The sequence below is a fragment of the Somniosus microcephalus genome, chromosome 4 (genome assembly GCF_052327205.1).
Source record: "Somniosus microcephalus isolate GS21.2 chromosome 4, FLI_Smic_1.0, whole genome shotgun sequence".
Taxonomy (NCBI): Eukaryota; Metazoa; Chordata; class Chondrichthyes; order Squaliformes; family Somniosidae; genus Somniosus; species Somniosus microcephalus.
The window spans coordinates 61163690-61181148 of NC_140990.1; the positions used below are offsets into that span (position 1 = coordinate 61163690).

The following is a 17459-nucleotide window of genomic DNA, read 5'->3' on the forward strand; positions in this document are numbered from 1 at the left end:
CCATTCAATGAGATCATGGCTGATCATCCAAATTCAGTACCCTGTCCCTGCCTTCTCCCCATATCCCTTGATCCCTTTAGCCTTAAGAAATATATCCAACTCTTTCTTGAATATATTTAATGAACTGGCCTCCACCGCCCTCTGTGGCAGAGAATTCCACAGGTTCACCACTCTCTGGGTGAAGAAATTCCTCCTCATTTCAGTCCTAAATGGCTTACCCCTTATCCTTAGACTGTGACCCCTGGTTCTGGACTCCCCGGCCATCAGAAACATCCTTCCTGCATCTAGTCTGTCCAGGCCTGACAGAATTTTATAGGTTTTGATGAGATCCCCTCTCAATCTTCTAAACTCCAGTGAGTATAAGCCCAATCGACACAATCTCTCCTCATACGTCATTCCTGCCATCCCAGGTATCAGCCTGGTGCAGCTTCTCTTGCTCTAGAAAATATCTAGTGCATCTTTCGCCCTCCAATGCATCTCTAACCTTTGCACGGAGAATGGCCCCCTTACATTTTTCAGCTTGCAATAATTCCCACTCTTCCTTTAGCACCCGGAACTTAGTCTCAGCTCCCTTATCCCCTCTGTCAACTGCTTTACAGACATCCGTAAACCTTTTGTTTATATTCTCTTCTCAATGCCGGTTAGCTGCCACCCTCTTTTTCCCATAACAACCTCATATTTGAAATTGTCCCACCAAACTCTTCTTTCTTTCAAGAACAAAAGTTCCTTCCGAGCATTCTTTATTATATTTATAATCCCTTCTTTATAAGCAATTTCTTTCAGGTATTGATTGTTTAAAATCCACACCCCTGAACCGATCTTAACTCTGCTGTTCCTAATTCTAAGAACCAAAGCCGAGTGATCACTAAAAAATACTTTTTTATAATAAATCTCCATCACCTCCGAACTTAACCCTTCCTGCATTAACACAAAATCTATTCGGCTCTGTTTTAAAACATCACCCACCCAACCTGCTCTGGAGAACTCCCTTTTTATGGGGTTCCGGTCCCTCCATAAGTCTCTCAAATTTAAATTTGCCATCATTTTTACAGTCATCCCTCTGGAGTTATCATCTTTAAAGGTCATCTGGGCTGAAATGTCCATCCAAGATAAAAATACATTAAAATCCCCCACTATACAAGGATTTTCCACCTCTGCCGCTTCAGTGAATAACCCCTGAAAAAACTCGCGACGCTTGCAATGGTCGTTCGGTGCATAGATATTAAAGAGATCACAATTAAATCCCTCCATTTTTACCCTTAGCCATAAAAATCTCCCCTCAGGGTCCTTGTCCACCAAGGCAACGTTCTCTACTATGGACAGACTCACCAAAACAGCCACCCCTCTACGGTTATTGTTTGCACAACTTGCAAACACCTCTCCCTTCCAAACCTTCTGAACTCTTTCTAGAATATCCTCATCCCAAAAGGTTTCTTGCAAACACAACAAGTCCGTGCCTTTTAAACCCTGCAACAACTGCTGCAATTTCTGCTCACCCCTCAGTCCGTTCACATTAATCGAGACCAATGTAATCATGGCTCCAAAGAAGGGAAGTATGCCTGATAATCTCCCCATCATTTAATCTCTGGCTCTTCCCCACCCGCTCATGCTCCCTCTCAACTTTTTGGACAGCTGTTGCTTTTTCCTGCAGCCTCCGGCTCTTTTTCACCTCCTGTTTGACCCCTCCCTGCTGTTTCAGCCTCTTCCTTGCCTTAAGTTTGGACCCAGGAGCTGCCCTTTCTCCCTCCTTCTGCCCCTCACTAACCTTTCCCTTTCCCATCCCCGACTTCCATGTCTCTGTCCCCCTCTAATTCCTCACTCTCAAGCTCTTCTGCAACCCCCTGTGCCTGCTCCCCATCAGATACATAATCCTGCTCCCCGTCAGATGTGCTGCTCCCTTCGACCACATCACCTCTGACCCTTGCACCTTGTTCCCTCACTCCATGGGACAATGGCGCACCTAAGTTGTTCCCTTCTGACGTCTCTATCTCGCCGATCCCATTCTGCTGTCCCTTTAAGGCTCCTGCTTCTTGCACCCTCTGCCCGCCCTGTCCCCTCCCGCTCACCAAACTATCCGACTCCCCGCCTTTCCCCGGAGCTCTCACTTCCACCACACACCCCGCTCCTGCCTCCTCTCCCCCCGCAGACACCAGACTCCCCAGGGGGAGCCGAACTGCACGAAGGCTCGAGTCTGCACTTGACCCTTGCTGCCCGTTGCTGTCTTTGTTCTCCTCCATAGCACTCGCCGTGTTTTCCGCCATCTCCATCTCAATCTCCGCTCCGCCATCCTCTGCCTCTTCCTGTGCTCCTTTTTCCTTCATTTTACCAGCTGTGTCCTCTGACTGCACCGCACCTCCGGCCGTTCCACACTCCTCTCCTGCTCCTTCTCCCATCTCCTCATCACTCATTTCGCTCCCTTCTGCCACACACTCACAGCGGGTGGGGCCTTTGTGACACACCCCACAGCTCTCCGCCTTGCAGCTCCGCGCGATATGTCCCGACTCACCGCAATTGTAACAATACAAATCAGGACAGTTTCTTACGAGATGGTCATGTCCCAGACAATAGTAACACACCTTTACTTGGCTATTGAGCAGCACACGAAAGTACTGCACTCCTTCCAGTGTCTCGAACTTCATACTGTACGGCAAAGACCTCACCCCCTCTGGGAACCGCACCTTTACATACCGGTTTCCATCTGCTACCCGTGTTCCCGGATAGTACCTCCTCTTTATTTCAGAACAGATTTTAATGTCCCACGACTCCAACTTTTTGCTCAGCACTTCATCCTCGATGTACACAGGTAAGTTCAAAAATGAAACCACCACCTCCTCTGAATATAGCAGAGCCACCTCCAAAAATTTCTCCCCAACTTTCAGACTGAGCAGCAGTTTTTCCACCTCCTCGCGGCCATTGACCGTCACCTCAAATCCCACATTTGGTTTTGGTCGGCAGGCAAAACAGCTTCCTTCACCACAGTCCTCATGAACCGCCTGGATTATATCCCAGGCTCGAATCTTCTTATCTTCACATTGCACCACCACCACCGTATTTTCTTTATCAAACCTCCTGAGGTCCCGGCCCAAATCTTTGGGCCTTTTTTTTCCCTTTCCCACCACAGTTTCTTCCCTAATTAAATTCCTCTCGGGAATATTGTCCCCTGAGGGGCCCGGCACTCCGGACCCCTCAGCAGCCATCTGGCTGTTTTTTATGGGCCAAAAAGGCCCTAAAACCTGAAAACAACACAACAAAACCCTCCACCAACTTTTTACAAAACTCCCTCCAACACCCAGCTGCAATTAGGCAACCAGTCACACCTGGCTCACTCCTAGCCCCTCCCACCTAGAGAGTGCTGCCCACTGAGACACAGCTGACACAAGGGAGAGAATACGAGAACAGATTAGTGGGTAACGGAAAAGGGAACCCAAAAATCTTTTATAAACATATGAAAAGTAAAAGGATAGTTAAAGGAATGGTGGGGCCGATTAGGGACCAAATAGGAGCTCATCATACGGAGGCAGAGGGTGTGGCTGAGGTACTGAATGAGTACTTAGCATCTGTCTTCACAAAATAAGAGGGTGAAGTTAATGTCGCAGTAGAGGAGGGGGGAGTAGAGAAATTGGATAAAAATGGATAGAAAGGAGGTGCTAAATAGGTTGTCATCACTCAAAGTTAACAAGTCACCCGGTCCAGATGCGATGCATCCTAGATTGCTGAGGGAAGCTAGAGTGGAGATAGCAGAAGCTCCGACCACAATCTTTCAATCTCCCTCAGATATATGGGAGTGGTGTCAGAAGACTGAAGGATTGCAAATGTTACACCCTGTTAGAAAAGGGGAGAGGGAAACATTGTCAAGGACAAAATTAATTCTCACTTGGAGAAGCATGGGTTAATAAGGGGCAGCCAGTATGGATTTGTTAAAGGTAAATCGTGTCTGACTAACCTGATTGAGTTCTTTGATGAAGTAACAGAGGATTGATGAAGGTAGTGCAGTAGATGTTATATATGTGGACTTTCAAAAGGCATTTGATAAAGTACCACACAAGAGACTTACTCGGAAAATAGAAGCACAGGGAATTAAAGGGCTGATGGTAATTTGGGTATAATTGGCTAAGGGAGAGGAGGCAGTGAGCAGTGCTGAGGGATGTTTTTCTGACTGGAAGGAAGTATGCAGTGGGTTCCCCCAGGGGTCGGGATTAGGACCACTGCTTTTCTTGTTACAGGAAACTTTGTGCTATCCGGAGGTGAGCTATCCGGCAATCTGGAGCCACCGACAAAAATCAGCAGCCGTTTTTTATTCTTTTTGTTTGTTTTTTTTGCTTTGTTTGAACAGTCAAGCTGTGCAAGGTCTGTAGCTATAGCAACAGCTTCAGCTACAGAGCTTTAGGGCCACACCCGAGTGTTTAGAAGCTGTTGCTAAGCAACAGTGTTTGTTGTCAAATACGGAGATAAGAATCTCCGTATCTCTCAACATTAACTCTGGAGAGTACGGCACTTTTTAGGCAATGGCAGCAGCTCGGTCCCGTGGGTGCCGGATGGCACAAAGTTTCCTGTATATATAAATCACCTGGATTGGGTATAGGTGTACAAGTTTGAAGTTTACAGATGATACAAAACTTGGCAACGTTGTAAATAGTGAGCATAGTAGTAGCAGACTTCAGAAGGACAGAGACAGACTGTGAAATGAGCAGACACAAGGCAGATGAAATTAAATGAGGATAAGTGTGAAGTGATGCACTTTGGGAGAAACAACAGGGAGAGGCCGTATAATCTAAATGGGACTATTTTGAGAGGGTGCAAGAGCAGAGGGACCTGGGGGTCCATATTCACAAATCTTTGAAAGTGCCGTGGCAAGTTGGAGAGGCGGTTCAGAAAGCGTATGAGATATTTGGCTTTGTAAATAGGGCCATTGAATAAAAAAACAAGGAAGTTACACTAAACCTTTACAAATCACTAGTGAGGAACATAGGACAGGAGGAGACCAGGGAATACAACACAATTTGCGTAATCTCTCCCCGTAACTTAACCCTTGGAGCCCGGGTATCATTCTGGCAAACCTACGCTGCACTCCCTCCAAGGCCAATATACCCTTCCTAAGGTGTGGTGCCCAGAACTGTTCACAGTACTCCAGGTGTGGTCTAACCAGGGTTTTGTACAGCTGCAGGGTTTTGGCCTCAGCTGGAGTCTTGTGTACAGTTCTGGGCACCACACTTTAGGAAGGATGTCAAGGCCTTGGAGAGGGTGCAGAGGAGGTTGACCAGGATGGTACCATGGATGAGGGACTTCAGTTATGTGGAGAGATTGGAGAAGCTGGGATTGTTCCCCTTAGAGCAGAGAAGGTTAAGAGGAGACCTAATAGAGGTGTTGAAAATGATGAGGGGTTTTGATCGAGCAAGTAGGGAGAAACTGTTCACTCTGGCAAGTGGGTCAGTAACCAAAGGTCACAGATTTAAAATAGTTGCTAAAAGAACTAGAGGGAAATGAGGAGAATTGTTTTCACACAGAGGGTTGTTCAGATCTGGAACGCACCATCTGAAAGGATGCTGGAATCAGGTTCCACAGGAACTTTGAAACGGTAATTGGACATGTACTTGAAGAGGACTAGTTTGCAGAGTTCTGGGGATAAAGCTGGGGTTTGGGACTAAATTGGGCAGCTCTTTCAAAGAGCCGGCACAGACACGATGGGCCGAATCACCTCCTTCTGTGCTGTTAGATTCTATGATCAGTGTGAACACGCTGGTGTCTCTTAAGGATGTTACAGCTTTTAAAGCTCTTCCCACAGTCAGAACATTTAAAGGGTCTCTCGTCAGTGTGAACAAGCTGATGTTCCAGCAGGTGGGATGACTGAGTGAATCCCGTCCCACACACAGAGCAGGTGAACGGTCTCTCTCCAGTGTGTAGGTGTTGGTGTTTCTTCAGCTCCCCGGAGCTTTTAAATCTCTTCCCACAGTCAGAACATTTAAAGGGTCTCTCGTCAGTGTGAACTCGCTTATGTACCAGCAGGTTGGATGACTGAGTGAATGCCTTCCCACACATGGAGCAGGTGAATGGTCTCTCTCCAGTGTGAACTCGCTGATGTAACAGCAGGTGGGATGACAGAGTGAATCCCTTCCCACACACGGAGCAGGTGAATGCCCTCTCCCCAGTGTGAACTCGCTGGTGTTGCTTGAGCTCCCGGGGGCTTTTAAAACTCTTCCCACACTCAGAACATTTAAAGGGTCTCTCGTCAGTGTGAACAAGCTGGTGTGTCTGCAGGGTGGATGACTGAGTGAATCCCTTCCCACACATGGAGCAGGTGAACGGCCTTTCCCCAGTGTGAACTCGCTGGTGTTGCTTGAGCTCCCGGGGGCTTTTAAAACTCTTCCCACACTCAGAACTTTTAAAGGGTCTCTCGTCAGTGTGAACTCGCTGGTGTATCAGCAGGTTGGAGGGCTGAGCGAATCCCTTCCCACACACGGAGCAGGTGAACGGCCTCTCCCCAGTGTGTAGGTGTTGGTGTCGCTTCAGCTCCCCGGAGCTTTTAAAGCTCTTCCCACAGTCAGAACATTTAAAAGGTCTCTCGTCAGTGTGAACTCGCTGGTGTACCAGCAGGTTGGAGGGCCGAGTGAATCCCTTCCCACACACGGAGCAGATGAATGGCCTCCCCGCAGTGTGAACAAGCTGGTGTCCCTTCAGCTCCTGGGGGCTTTTAAAGCTCTTACCACAGTCAGGACAGTTAAAAGGCCTCTCATCAGTGTGAGCTCGTTGGTGTTCCTTCAGATCCCGGGGGCTTTTAAAGCTCTTCCCACAGTCAGGACAGTTAAACGGCCTCTCATCAGTGTGAACAAGCTGGTGTCGCTTCAGTTCCCCGGGGCTTTTAAAGCTCTTCCCACAGTTAGAACACTGAAATGGTCTCTCGTCAGTGTGAACTCGCTGGTGTGTTTGCAGGTGGGATGAACGAACAAACCCCTTTCCACACACGGAGCAGGTGAACGGAATGTCCCTGGTGTGACTGCGCCGTTGAACATCCAATGCAGACGGGGAACTGAATCCCTTCCCGCCGTCCCCACCTTTACCCGGTTTCTCCCCGGTGTGACGGTGCACGTGTCTCACCAGGTCAGGCAATCGGCTGAATCCTCGTCCACACACTGAACATGTGTGCGGTTTGTCATCGCTGCAATCGCTGCTTTCTCCTTCCATGTGCAAAGGCCGATGATATTCAGGTCCGGATGAATCTAGCGACTCTGTCAGATCTTGACGTGATGTTTGGTCTGAGCTTCCCGCCTGTAACTGCTCCACTTCTATAACCCTGTAAATTGAGATCAGAAAAGGATCAGAGGCAAACTGTTGTTTAATTTTCCTCTTTCCGAACCCAGGGGAAGTGAAGCTGATTTTCAGGCTCCAGCTGCTGCACAGGTTGGTTGAAAGGATCAGCAGTAATGGCGGCTGTAATACCCACAAGCCCCCGCGCTCCAGAAAGCGCTCTGTTGACGCTGAGTCCCGCGCATATGCTCATGGCCCCCGCGCTCTCCCTCCTGCTCCACAATCGCCCGTCCCAATCGGTCCACAATGCGCATGCTCAGCGCACAAACCCCGCGGTTGGAACATCGGGCGCGCATGCAGAGCCGCAACATCTGTGGAGACAGAAACAGAGTAAGTGTTTCAGGTCGATGGCCTTTCGTCAGAACTGCTTGTCCTTTAGTGTCAGCCAGTGACTCAGTTGGTAGCGCTCTCGCCTCTGAGTCAGAAAGTTGTGGGTTCAAGTCCCATTCCAGAGACTTGAGCACAAAAATCCAGGCTGACACTCCAGTGCAGTGCAGAGAGAGTGCGGCACTGTCGGAGGTGCCGTCTTTCGGATGGGACGTTAAACTGAGGCCCCGTCTGCTCTCTCAGGTGGATGTAAAAGATCCCATGGCACAATTTCAAGAAAGAAAGACTTGCATTTATACAGGTAGACTACCCTTTATCCGGACTTCCGAAAACCGAAACCCTCTAAAAACCGAAGGTTTTTTCGTTCAGCGTAAGTCGTGCGTACGACTTACGCTGGACGAAAAAAACGAAGGTTTTTAGAGGGTTCCGGTTGCGGAAGTTAGGATAAAGGGTAAGTCGTGCGCACGACCCCCCGCCGACCCCCCCGACAACCGCCGACCCCGCCAGCCCCGACAACCGCCGACCCCGCCAGCCGCCGACAACCGCCGACCCCCCCGCGGACCCCGCCGGCCCCGACAACCGCTGACCCCCCCGCGGCCCCCGCCAGCCGCCGACCCCCCCGCGGACCCGCCGACAACCGCCGACCCCGCCAGCCCCGACAACCGCCGACCCCCCCGCGGACCCCGCCGGCCCCGACAACCGCCGACCCCGCCAGCCCCGACAACCGCCGACCCCCCCGCGGACCCCGCCAGCCCCGACAACCGCCGACCCCCCCGCGGACCCCGCCGGCCCCGACAACCGCCGACCCCGCCAGCCCCGACAACCGCCGACCCCCCCGCGGACCCCGCCAGCCCCGACAACCGCCGACCCCCCCACGGACCCCGCCGGCCCCGACAACCGCCGACCCCCCCGCGGACCCCGCCAGCCCCGACAACCGCCGACCCCCCCACGGACCCCGCCGGCCCCGACAACCGCCGACCCCCCCGCCGGCCCCGACCTCCGCCGACCCCGACTGACTTACGCTGAGCGTCAGCGTAAGTCGTGCGCACGACCCCCCGCCGACCCCCCCCCCCGCGGACCCCCGCCGACCCACCTTCCGAAATCCGAAATTCTCCTTTATCCGAAACTCGGCTGGTCCCGAGGTTTTCGGATAAAGGATAGTCTACCTGTATAGTGCCTTTCATGACCACCAGATGTCTTGAAGTGCTTTACAGCCAATGAAGTACTACAATGAAGTAGTCACTGTTGTAATGTGGGAAAGAGCAGGGCAGTTATCCCCAGTCTCCGAGCCAATGTTTATCTCTCAATCAACATAAAAAGATAGATTATCTGGTCATTATCACATTGCTGTTTGTGGGAGCTTGCTGTGCGGTAATTGACTGCTGCGTTTCCTACATTATAACAGTGACTACACTTCAAAAGTACTTCATTGGCTGTAAAACACTTTGGGACGTCCGGTAGTGGTGAAAGGTGCTATAGAAATGCAACTCTTTCTTTCTTCACTGGTCTCACCAGCGACCTCTTCTAGCTGATGGTTGATTGACATTACAAGAGGATTTGAGTACAGGACAAAAGAAGGCTTACTCCAATTATATAGGGCCCTGGTGAGACCACACCTGGAGTACTGTGTACAATTTTGGTCTCCTTACCTAAGGAAGGATATACTTGCCATAGAGGGAGTGCAACAAAGGTTCACAAGATTGATTCCTGGGATGGCGGGACTGTCATAGGAGAAGAGATTGAGTAAACTAGGCCTGTACTCTCTTGAATTCAGAAGAATGAGAGGGGATCTCATTGAAGCATACAAAATTATTACAGGGCTTGATCGGGTGGATGCTGGGAGAATGTTTCCCTTGGCTGGGGAGTCTAGAACCAGGGGCCACAGCCTCAGGATAAAGGGTCGGCCATTCAGGACTGAGATGAGAAGACATTTCTTAACACAGAGGGTGGTGAATCTTTGGAATTCTCTACCCCAGAGGGCTGTGGAGGCTCAGTCATTGGGTATATTCACAACAGAAGTCGATAGATTTCTGACCAGTAAGGGCATCAAGGGATGTGGTGATAGGGCCGTTGAATGGAGTTGAGGTAGAAGATCAGCCATGATCTCATTGAATGGTGGAGCAGGCTCGAAGGGCCGAATGGCCACTCCTGCTCCTATTTCTTATGTTCTTATGCTCCTAAATGGAGAAAAATCCGAGCCTGCGATAAATGGGGATTTCAAACAGCGAGGATGATGCGATGAGAGAGTGTGTGGGACGAGGGTTTTATAGCTTAGGAGCGGCAAAAGAGGAAAGAATGTTCCAGGGAAACGAGTACTGTCTGTTCAGAATTTGGGACGTCCGGTGGTGGTGAAAGGCGCAATATATATGCAAGTGTTTCTTTCTTCACTGGTCTCACCAGCGATCCCTTCTGGCTGTTGGTTGATTGACAGCCGAGAGTCCGCGCATGCGCACACGGAATGGCGGTTTGGCCAAGTCCGGCACAGCGACCCCTCCCGGTCACCAAGGGTAACAACCGTGCATGCCCAGAGGACACCAACCCCCCTCCCCCACTCGGAGCTGCGCCTGCGCACTTGGATCCCGTCGGACGGAGTCAGCGCGGGGCATTCCGGGGAAAGGTCTTGGTGTCGGTTACAGAGTCGCGATCGGTGATGCAAAGTGAGTTTTCTCCACTCCGATTGGGTGGAGAATCGCGCGGGGTGGGGGGGAGGGGTGGATCGGGAGAGAATAAAGAGATATAAAAAAACCTGAGAGTCCACGAGGCTCTGGACCGAGCGCAGTCAGTTGTACGGAGCGCGTGATCTACTCGGGGACACGTGACCCGGGCCCACGGCCTGATTGACAGGAGCTTCCGACCAATAGGGAGCGAGCGGGGCGGGGCTGGAGGAGCGAGCCGGCGGCGGGTCCTCCAACCAATTGGGGAGCCCGAGGGGCGAGACTAGCGCTGGCTGATTGTCTGATCCGCAGGACAGCGAGTTTCTCCAGTCCCTTGTTCAGGGCCCGGGGCCAGGGGAGGCTGTGGGCCTTTATTCCCCTTATTGGACACAAGGCTCTTTGGCTCACAACACACTGGCTCAGGTTTTAATAGAGACTTTTTAAATTCATCAATAAAAGCAGATAAACCCTGTGCTTCTGTGGCACAAACTTTCTAATATTTTATAGAATCATAGAATGGTTACAGCACAGAAGGAGGCCATTCGGCCCATCGAGCCCGTGCCGGCTCTCTGCAAGATCACTTCAGCTAGTCCCACTCCCCGCCCTTTCCCTGTAACCCTGCAAATTTCTTTACTTCAGGAACTTATCCAATTTCCTTTTGAAAGCTGTGATTGAATCTGCCTCCACCACCCTTTCAGGCAGTGCATTCCAGATCCTAACCACTCGCTGCATAAAAAAGTTTTTCCTCATGTCGCCTTTGGTTCTTCTGCCAATCACCTTAAATCTGTGTCCTCTGGTTCTCGACCCTTCCGCCAATGGGAACAGTTTCTCTCTATCTGCTCTGTCCAGACCCCTCATGATTTTGAACACCTCTATCAAATCTCCTCTCAACCTTCTCTGCTCTAAGGAGAACCACCCCAGCTTCTCGAGTCTATCCACGTAACTGAAGTCCCTCATCCCTTATCCCTGGAACCATTCTTGTAAATCTTTTCTGCACCATCTCTAAGGCCTTGACATCCTTCATAAAGTGCGGTGCCCAGAATTGGACACAATACTCCAGTTGAGGCCGAACCAGTGTTTTATAAAGGTTCATCATAACTTCCTTGCTTTTGGACTCTATGCCTCTATTTATAAAGCCCAGGATCCGGTATGCTTTTTTAACCACTTTCTCAACCTGCCCTGCCACCTTCAACGATTTGTGCACACATACCCCCAGGTCTCTCTGTTCATGCACCCACTTTAGGATTGTACCCTTTAGTTTATATTGCCTCTCCTTGTTCTTCCTAACGAAATGTATCACTTCGCACTTTTCTGCGTTAAATTTGGCTTACAAGGGGAAGGCAGCAGCAGCCAACTTCCTGGCACAGGACGGGAGGAAAAAGAGGGGGAGAGCTATAGTGATAGGGGATTCTATTGTAAGCGGAATAGATAGGCGTCTCCGCGGCTGCAAACGAGGTTCCAGGATGGTACGTTGCCTCCCTGGTGCAATGGTCAAGGATGTCTCAGAGCGGCTGCGGAACATTTTGGAAGGGGAGGGTGAACAGCCAGTTGTCGTGGTACATATAGTTACCAATGATATAGGCAAAAACCGGGATGAGGTCCTAAAAGCTGAATATAGGGAGTTAGGAGGTAAATTAAAAAATAGGACCTCAAAGGTAGTAATCTCAGGATTGCTACCAGTGCCACGTGCTAGTCAGAGTAGAAATAGAAGGATATTTCAGATGAATACGTGGCTAGAGGAATGGTGCAAGGGGGAGGGATTCAAATTCCTGGGACATTGGAACCGGTTCTGGGGGAGGTGGGACCAGTACAAAACAGACGGTTTGCACCTGGGCAGGGCCGGGACCGATGTCCTAGGGGGAGTGTTTGCTAATGCTCTGGGGGAGGGTTTAAACTTAAATGGCAGGGGGTTGGGAACCTGAGCGGGGAGACAGAGGAAAGGGAAACAAGGATAAAAGAAAAAGACAGGAAGGAGAAAAACAAAAGTGGCAGGCAGAGAAATCAAGGGTTTAAATCAAACATGGCCACAGTAAATAATAATTCTAAAAGATCTAAGAGCATTAAAAAAACAAGCCTCAAGGCTTTGTGTCTTAATGCGAGGAGCATTCGTAATAAGGTGGATGAATTAGCTGCACAAATAGAGGTAAACGAATATGATATGATTGGGATTACGGAAACATGGCTCCAGGGTGGCCAAGGCTGGGAACTCAACATCCAGGGGTATTCAATATTCAGGAAAGATAGGCAAAAATGAAAAGGAGGTGGGGTAGCATTGCTGGTTAAAGAGGGGATTAACACAATTGAAAGGAAGGATATTAGCTCTGATGATGTGGAATCTGTATGGGTAGAACTGAGAAATACCAAGGGGCAGAAAACATTAGTGGGCGTGGAATATAGACCTCCAAACAATAATGCGGAGGTCGGGGATGGTATTAAACGGGAAGTTAGAGAAGCGTGCAATAAGGGCACAGCAGTTATCATGGGTGACTTTACTCTACATATAGATTGGGCTAACCAAATTAGTAATAATACTATGGAGGAGGAATTCCTGGAGTGTATACGGGATGGTTTCCTGGACCAATATGTCGAGGAACCAACCAGATAGCAGGCCATCTTAGACTGGGTATTATGTAATGAGAAAGGATTAATTAGCAATCTTGTTGTGCGAGGCCCCTTGGGTCGGAGCGATCATAATATGATAGAATTCTTCATTAAGATGGAGAGTGAAATAGTTGACTCAGAGACTAGGGTCCTGAATTTAAATAAAGGAGACTACGATGGTATGAGGTGCGAGTTGGGTAGGATTGATGGGGGAATGTCACTCAAAGGGTTGACGGTGGATGGGCAATGGCAACCATTCAAAGATCGCATGGATGAACTACAGAATTTGTTCATCCCAGTTTGGCATAAAAGTAAAACAAAAAAGTGACTCAACCGTGGCTAACAAGGGAAATTAGGCATAGCATAAGATCCCAGGAGAGGACATATAAATTGGCCAGAAAAAGCAGTAAACCTGAGGATTGGGAGCAGTTTAGGATTCAACAAAGGAGGACAAAGGGATTAATTAAGAAAGGGAAAATTGAGTATGAGAGTAAGCTTGCAGGGAACATAAAAACTGATTGTAAAAGCTTTTATAGATATGTGAAGAGAAAAAGATTGGTGAAGTCAAGCGTAGGTCCCTTGCAGTCAGAATCAGGGGAATTTATAATGGGGAACAAAGAAATGGCAGGCCAATTAAATACATACTTTGGTTCTGCCTTCACAAAGGAGGACACAAATAGCCTCCCAAAGATGTCGGGGAACATAGGGTCAAATGAAAGGGAGGAACTGATAGAAATCAGTATTTGTAGGGAAATGGTGTTAGGGAAATTGATGGTATTGAGGGCCGATAAATCCCCAGGGCCTGATAATCTACATCCTAGGGTACTTAAGGAAGTGGCCCTAGAAATAGTAGATGCATTGCTGGTCATCTTCCAAAATTCGATAGACTCTGCAACAGTACCCATGGATTGGCGGGTAGCTAATGTTACCCCACTGTTCAAAAAGGGTGGTAGAGAGAAAACAGGGAATTACAGACCGGTAAGCCTGACATCGGTAGTGGGGAAAATGCTAGAGTCCATTATAAAGGATGTAATAGCAGAGCACTTGGAAAAAAGTGACAGGATCGGACAAAGTCAACATGGATTTACAAAAGGTAAATCGTGCTTTACTAATCTACTGGAATTTTTTGAGGATGTAACTGGTAGAATAGAGAAGGGAGAACCAGTGGATGTGGTGTATTTGGACTTTCAAAAGGCTTTCGATAAGGTCCCGCATAAGAGATTAGTGTGTAAAATTAAGGCACATGGGATTGGGGGCAAGGTATTGGCTTGGATAGAGAACTGGTTGGCAGACAGAAAGCAAAGAGTTGGAATAAACGGCTCTTTTTCTGAGTGACAGGCAGTGACTAGTGGGGTACCGCAGTGATCGGTCCTTGGACCCCAGCTATTCACAATATATATTAATGATCTGGACGAGGGAACTAGATGTAATATCTCCAAGTTTGCAGATGACACAAAGCAGGGTGGACGTGTGTGCTGTGAGGAGGATGCCGAGAAACTCCAGAATGATTTGGACAGGTTGGGTGATTGGGCAGAAGCATGGCAGATGCAATATAACGTGGATAAATGCGAGGTTATCCACTTTAGTGTCAAAAACAGGAAGGCAGATTATTATCTGAATGGCAATAGATTGGGCGAAGGTGAAGTGCAACGAGACCTGGGTGTCCTTGTGCACCAGTCACTGAAAGTAATATATTCCACTGAGAAGAAAAGGGTGTAAAAGAAAAGGCAGCCATCCGTGGCGAAGTAAAGAAATTAAGGATAGTATTCGACTAAAAACAAGGGCATATAAGGTAGCCAAATCTAGTGGGAGGATAGAGGATTGGGAAAACTTTAAAAGACAGCAAAAAATAACAAAAGATTGATTAAGAAAGGGAAGATAGATTATGAAAGTAAATTTGCAAAAAATATAAAAACAGATAGTAAGAGTTTTTATAGTTATATAAAAAGAAAAAGGGTGGCTAAAGTAAATGTTGGTCCCTTAGAGGATGAGACCGGGAAATTAATGGTGGGAAATATGAAGATGGCAAAAACACTGAATGAATATTTTATATCAGTCTTTACAGGAGAAGACACTAAGGCCTAGAAATTGAGTGCCCTTAGCGCCGATTTTGCGGCGCTAGAGGGCCTAGCGCTGCATTTGGCGCCGGCGCCGAAATTGCCTGGGGCCCTTACGCCGCGGTAGACCGGTAGCGCTGCGCCGGCACCGATGACGTCATCGGTGTGCGCAGCGTCCCGGTTGCCATGCCGACGGGCCCCAGCGCCGAAATTCAGTTGCGGCCGCCTCGCCCGTGACAGCCGCAACTAAGACTCTGGCAACAGAGTCTTACGAATCTTTGCGCCGGCGCATTAAAGGCCCCGCGGCGGCCGGCCGCTTTCCCGCCGGCCGCCTGGCCGCAGCTCCCTCCCCGGACTTCCCCCCCCCCCCCCCGGAACAGAAGCAAGCCCGGCACTTGTCCGAGGTGCCGGGCTCATTTTTTAAAAGATTTTCGCGGGCCGCGATCGGGTGCAGGCAGCTCCTCCTTAAGGGAAGGAGGAGGCCTGCACTTCCCGAGCCTGCCGCACCGCATCGGGTGCCGCAGCGCCGGAATTGCGGCGCGAAACGGCAGTTAGCGCCGATTTACCGCCGCAAAGACCCTTCAGTAGCGCCGGCAGCCGTTTGGGCGCGGCCCTGCTGAATTTTTGGCGCGCGCAGGGGGACTTAGCGCCGGCACTAACTTCCGGCGCTAAAGCCCTGGCTAAGCCAAAACTCAATTTCTAGGCCTAAGAATATCCCAACACTGGACAAACAGGGGGCTAAAGGGGGGGAGGAGCTAAACACGATCAAAATCACTAAGGAAGTGGTACTCGGTAAAATAATGGGACTCAAGGCGGATAAATCACCTGGACCTGATGCCTTACATCCTAGGGTCTTGAGGGAAGTGGCGGTAGGGATTGTGGATGCATTGGTAATAATTTTCCAAAACTCCCTGGACTCGGCAATGGTCCCGGCAGACTGGAAAACTGCTAATGTAACACCCTTATTTAAAAAGGGCAGTAGACAGAAGGCTGGAAACTATAGACCGGTTAGCCTAACATCTGTGGTAGGTAAAATTTTGGAGTCCATTATTAAGGAGACAGTAACAGGACATTTGGATAATCATAATTTAATAGGACAAAGTCAGCATGGTTTTATGAAGGGGAAGTCATGTTTGACAAATTTGCTGGAGTTCTTTGAGGAAGTAACATATAGGGTGGATAAAGGGGAACCAGTGGACGTAGTGTATTTAGACTTCCAAAAGGCATTTGACAAGGTGCCACACAAAAGATTATTGCTTAAGATAAAAAATCACGGGATTGGGGGTAATATTCTGGCATGGATAGAGGATTGGCTATCTAACAGAAGGCAGAGAGTTGGGATAAATGGTTCATTCTCAGACTGGCAATCAGTAACTAGTGGTGTTCCGCAGGGGTCAGTGCTGGGTCCCCAACTCTTTACAATCTATATTAACGATTTGGAGGAGGGGACCGAGTGTAACATATCAAAGTTTGCAGATGATACTAAGATGGGAGGGAAAGTAGTGAGTGAGGAGGGCATAAAAAACCTGCAAGGGGACATAGACAGGCTAAGTAAGTGGGCAGAGATTTGGCAGATGGAATACAATACTGGAAAGTGTGAGGTTATGCACTTTGGCAGGAAGAATCGTAGAGCAAGTTATTATCTTAATGGCAAGAAACTGGAAAGTACTGAAGTACAAAGGGATCTGGGGGTCCTGGTGCACGAAACTCAAAAGGTTAGTATGCAGGCGCAGCAAGTGATTAAGAAGGCCAATGGAATGTTGGCTTTCATTGCTAGGGGGATAGAATATAAAAATAGGGAGGTATTGCTTCAGTTGTACAAGGTATTGGTGAGACCGCACCTGGAATACTGCGTACAGTTTTGGTGTCCATACTTAAGAAAGGACATACTTGCTCTCGAGTCAGTACAAAGAAGGTTCACTCGGTTAATCCCGGGGATGAGGGGATGGACATATGAGGAGAGGTTGAGTAGATTGGGACTCTACTCATTGGAGTTCAGAAGAATGAGAGGCGATCTTATTGAAACATATAAGATTGTGAAGGGGTTGGATCGGGTGGATGCAGGGAAGATGTTCCCGATGATGGGTGAAACTAGAACTAGGGGGCATAGTCTTAGAATAAGGGGCTGCTCTTTCAAAACTGAGATGAGCAGGAACTACTTCACTCAGAGGGTGGTAGGTCCATGGAATATGCTGCCCCAAAAAGCTGTAGAAGCTACATCATTACATAAATTTAAAACAGAAATAGACAGTTTCCTAGAGGTAAAGGGAATTAAGGGTTACGGGGAGCGGGCAGAAATTTGGACATGAGTCTAGGTTCGGATCGGTCATGGCCCTGTGGGTAGCGGAGTGGGCCCAGGGGTCGTGTAGCCTGATCCTGCTCCTATTTCGTGTGTCTAATTCTGTTAGATTCAGGAGATGGTTCTGTGATAGTGGATTGGCAGTTAGGATCAGATCAACCATGATCTTATTGAATGGCGGAGCAGGCTCGAGGGGCCGATTGGCCTACTCCTGCTCCT

General features: G+C 49.1%; 1 pseudogene; it reads right to left on the reverse strand.

Annotated features, from left to right (window-relative positions):
* The window catches only part of LOC147119023 (uncharacterized), a 53361-nt pseudogene that overhangs the window by 12877 nt on the left and 23025 nt on the right, over positions 1-17459 (reverse strand).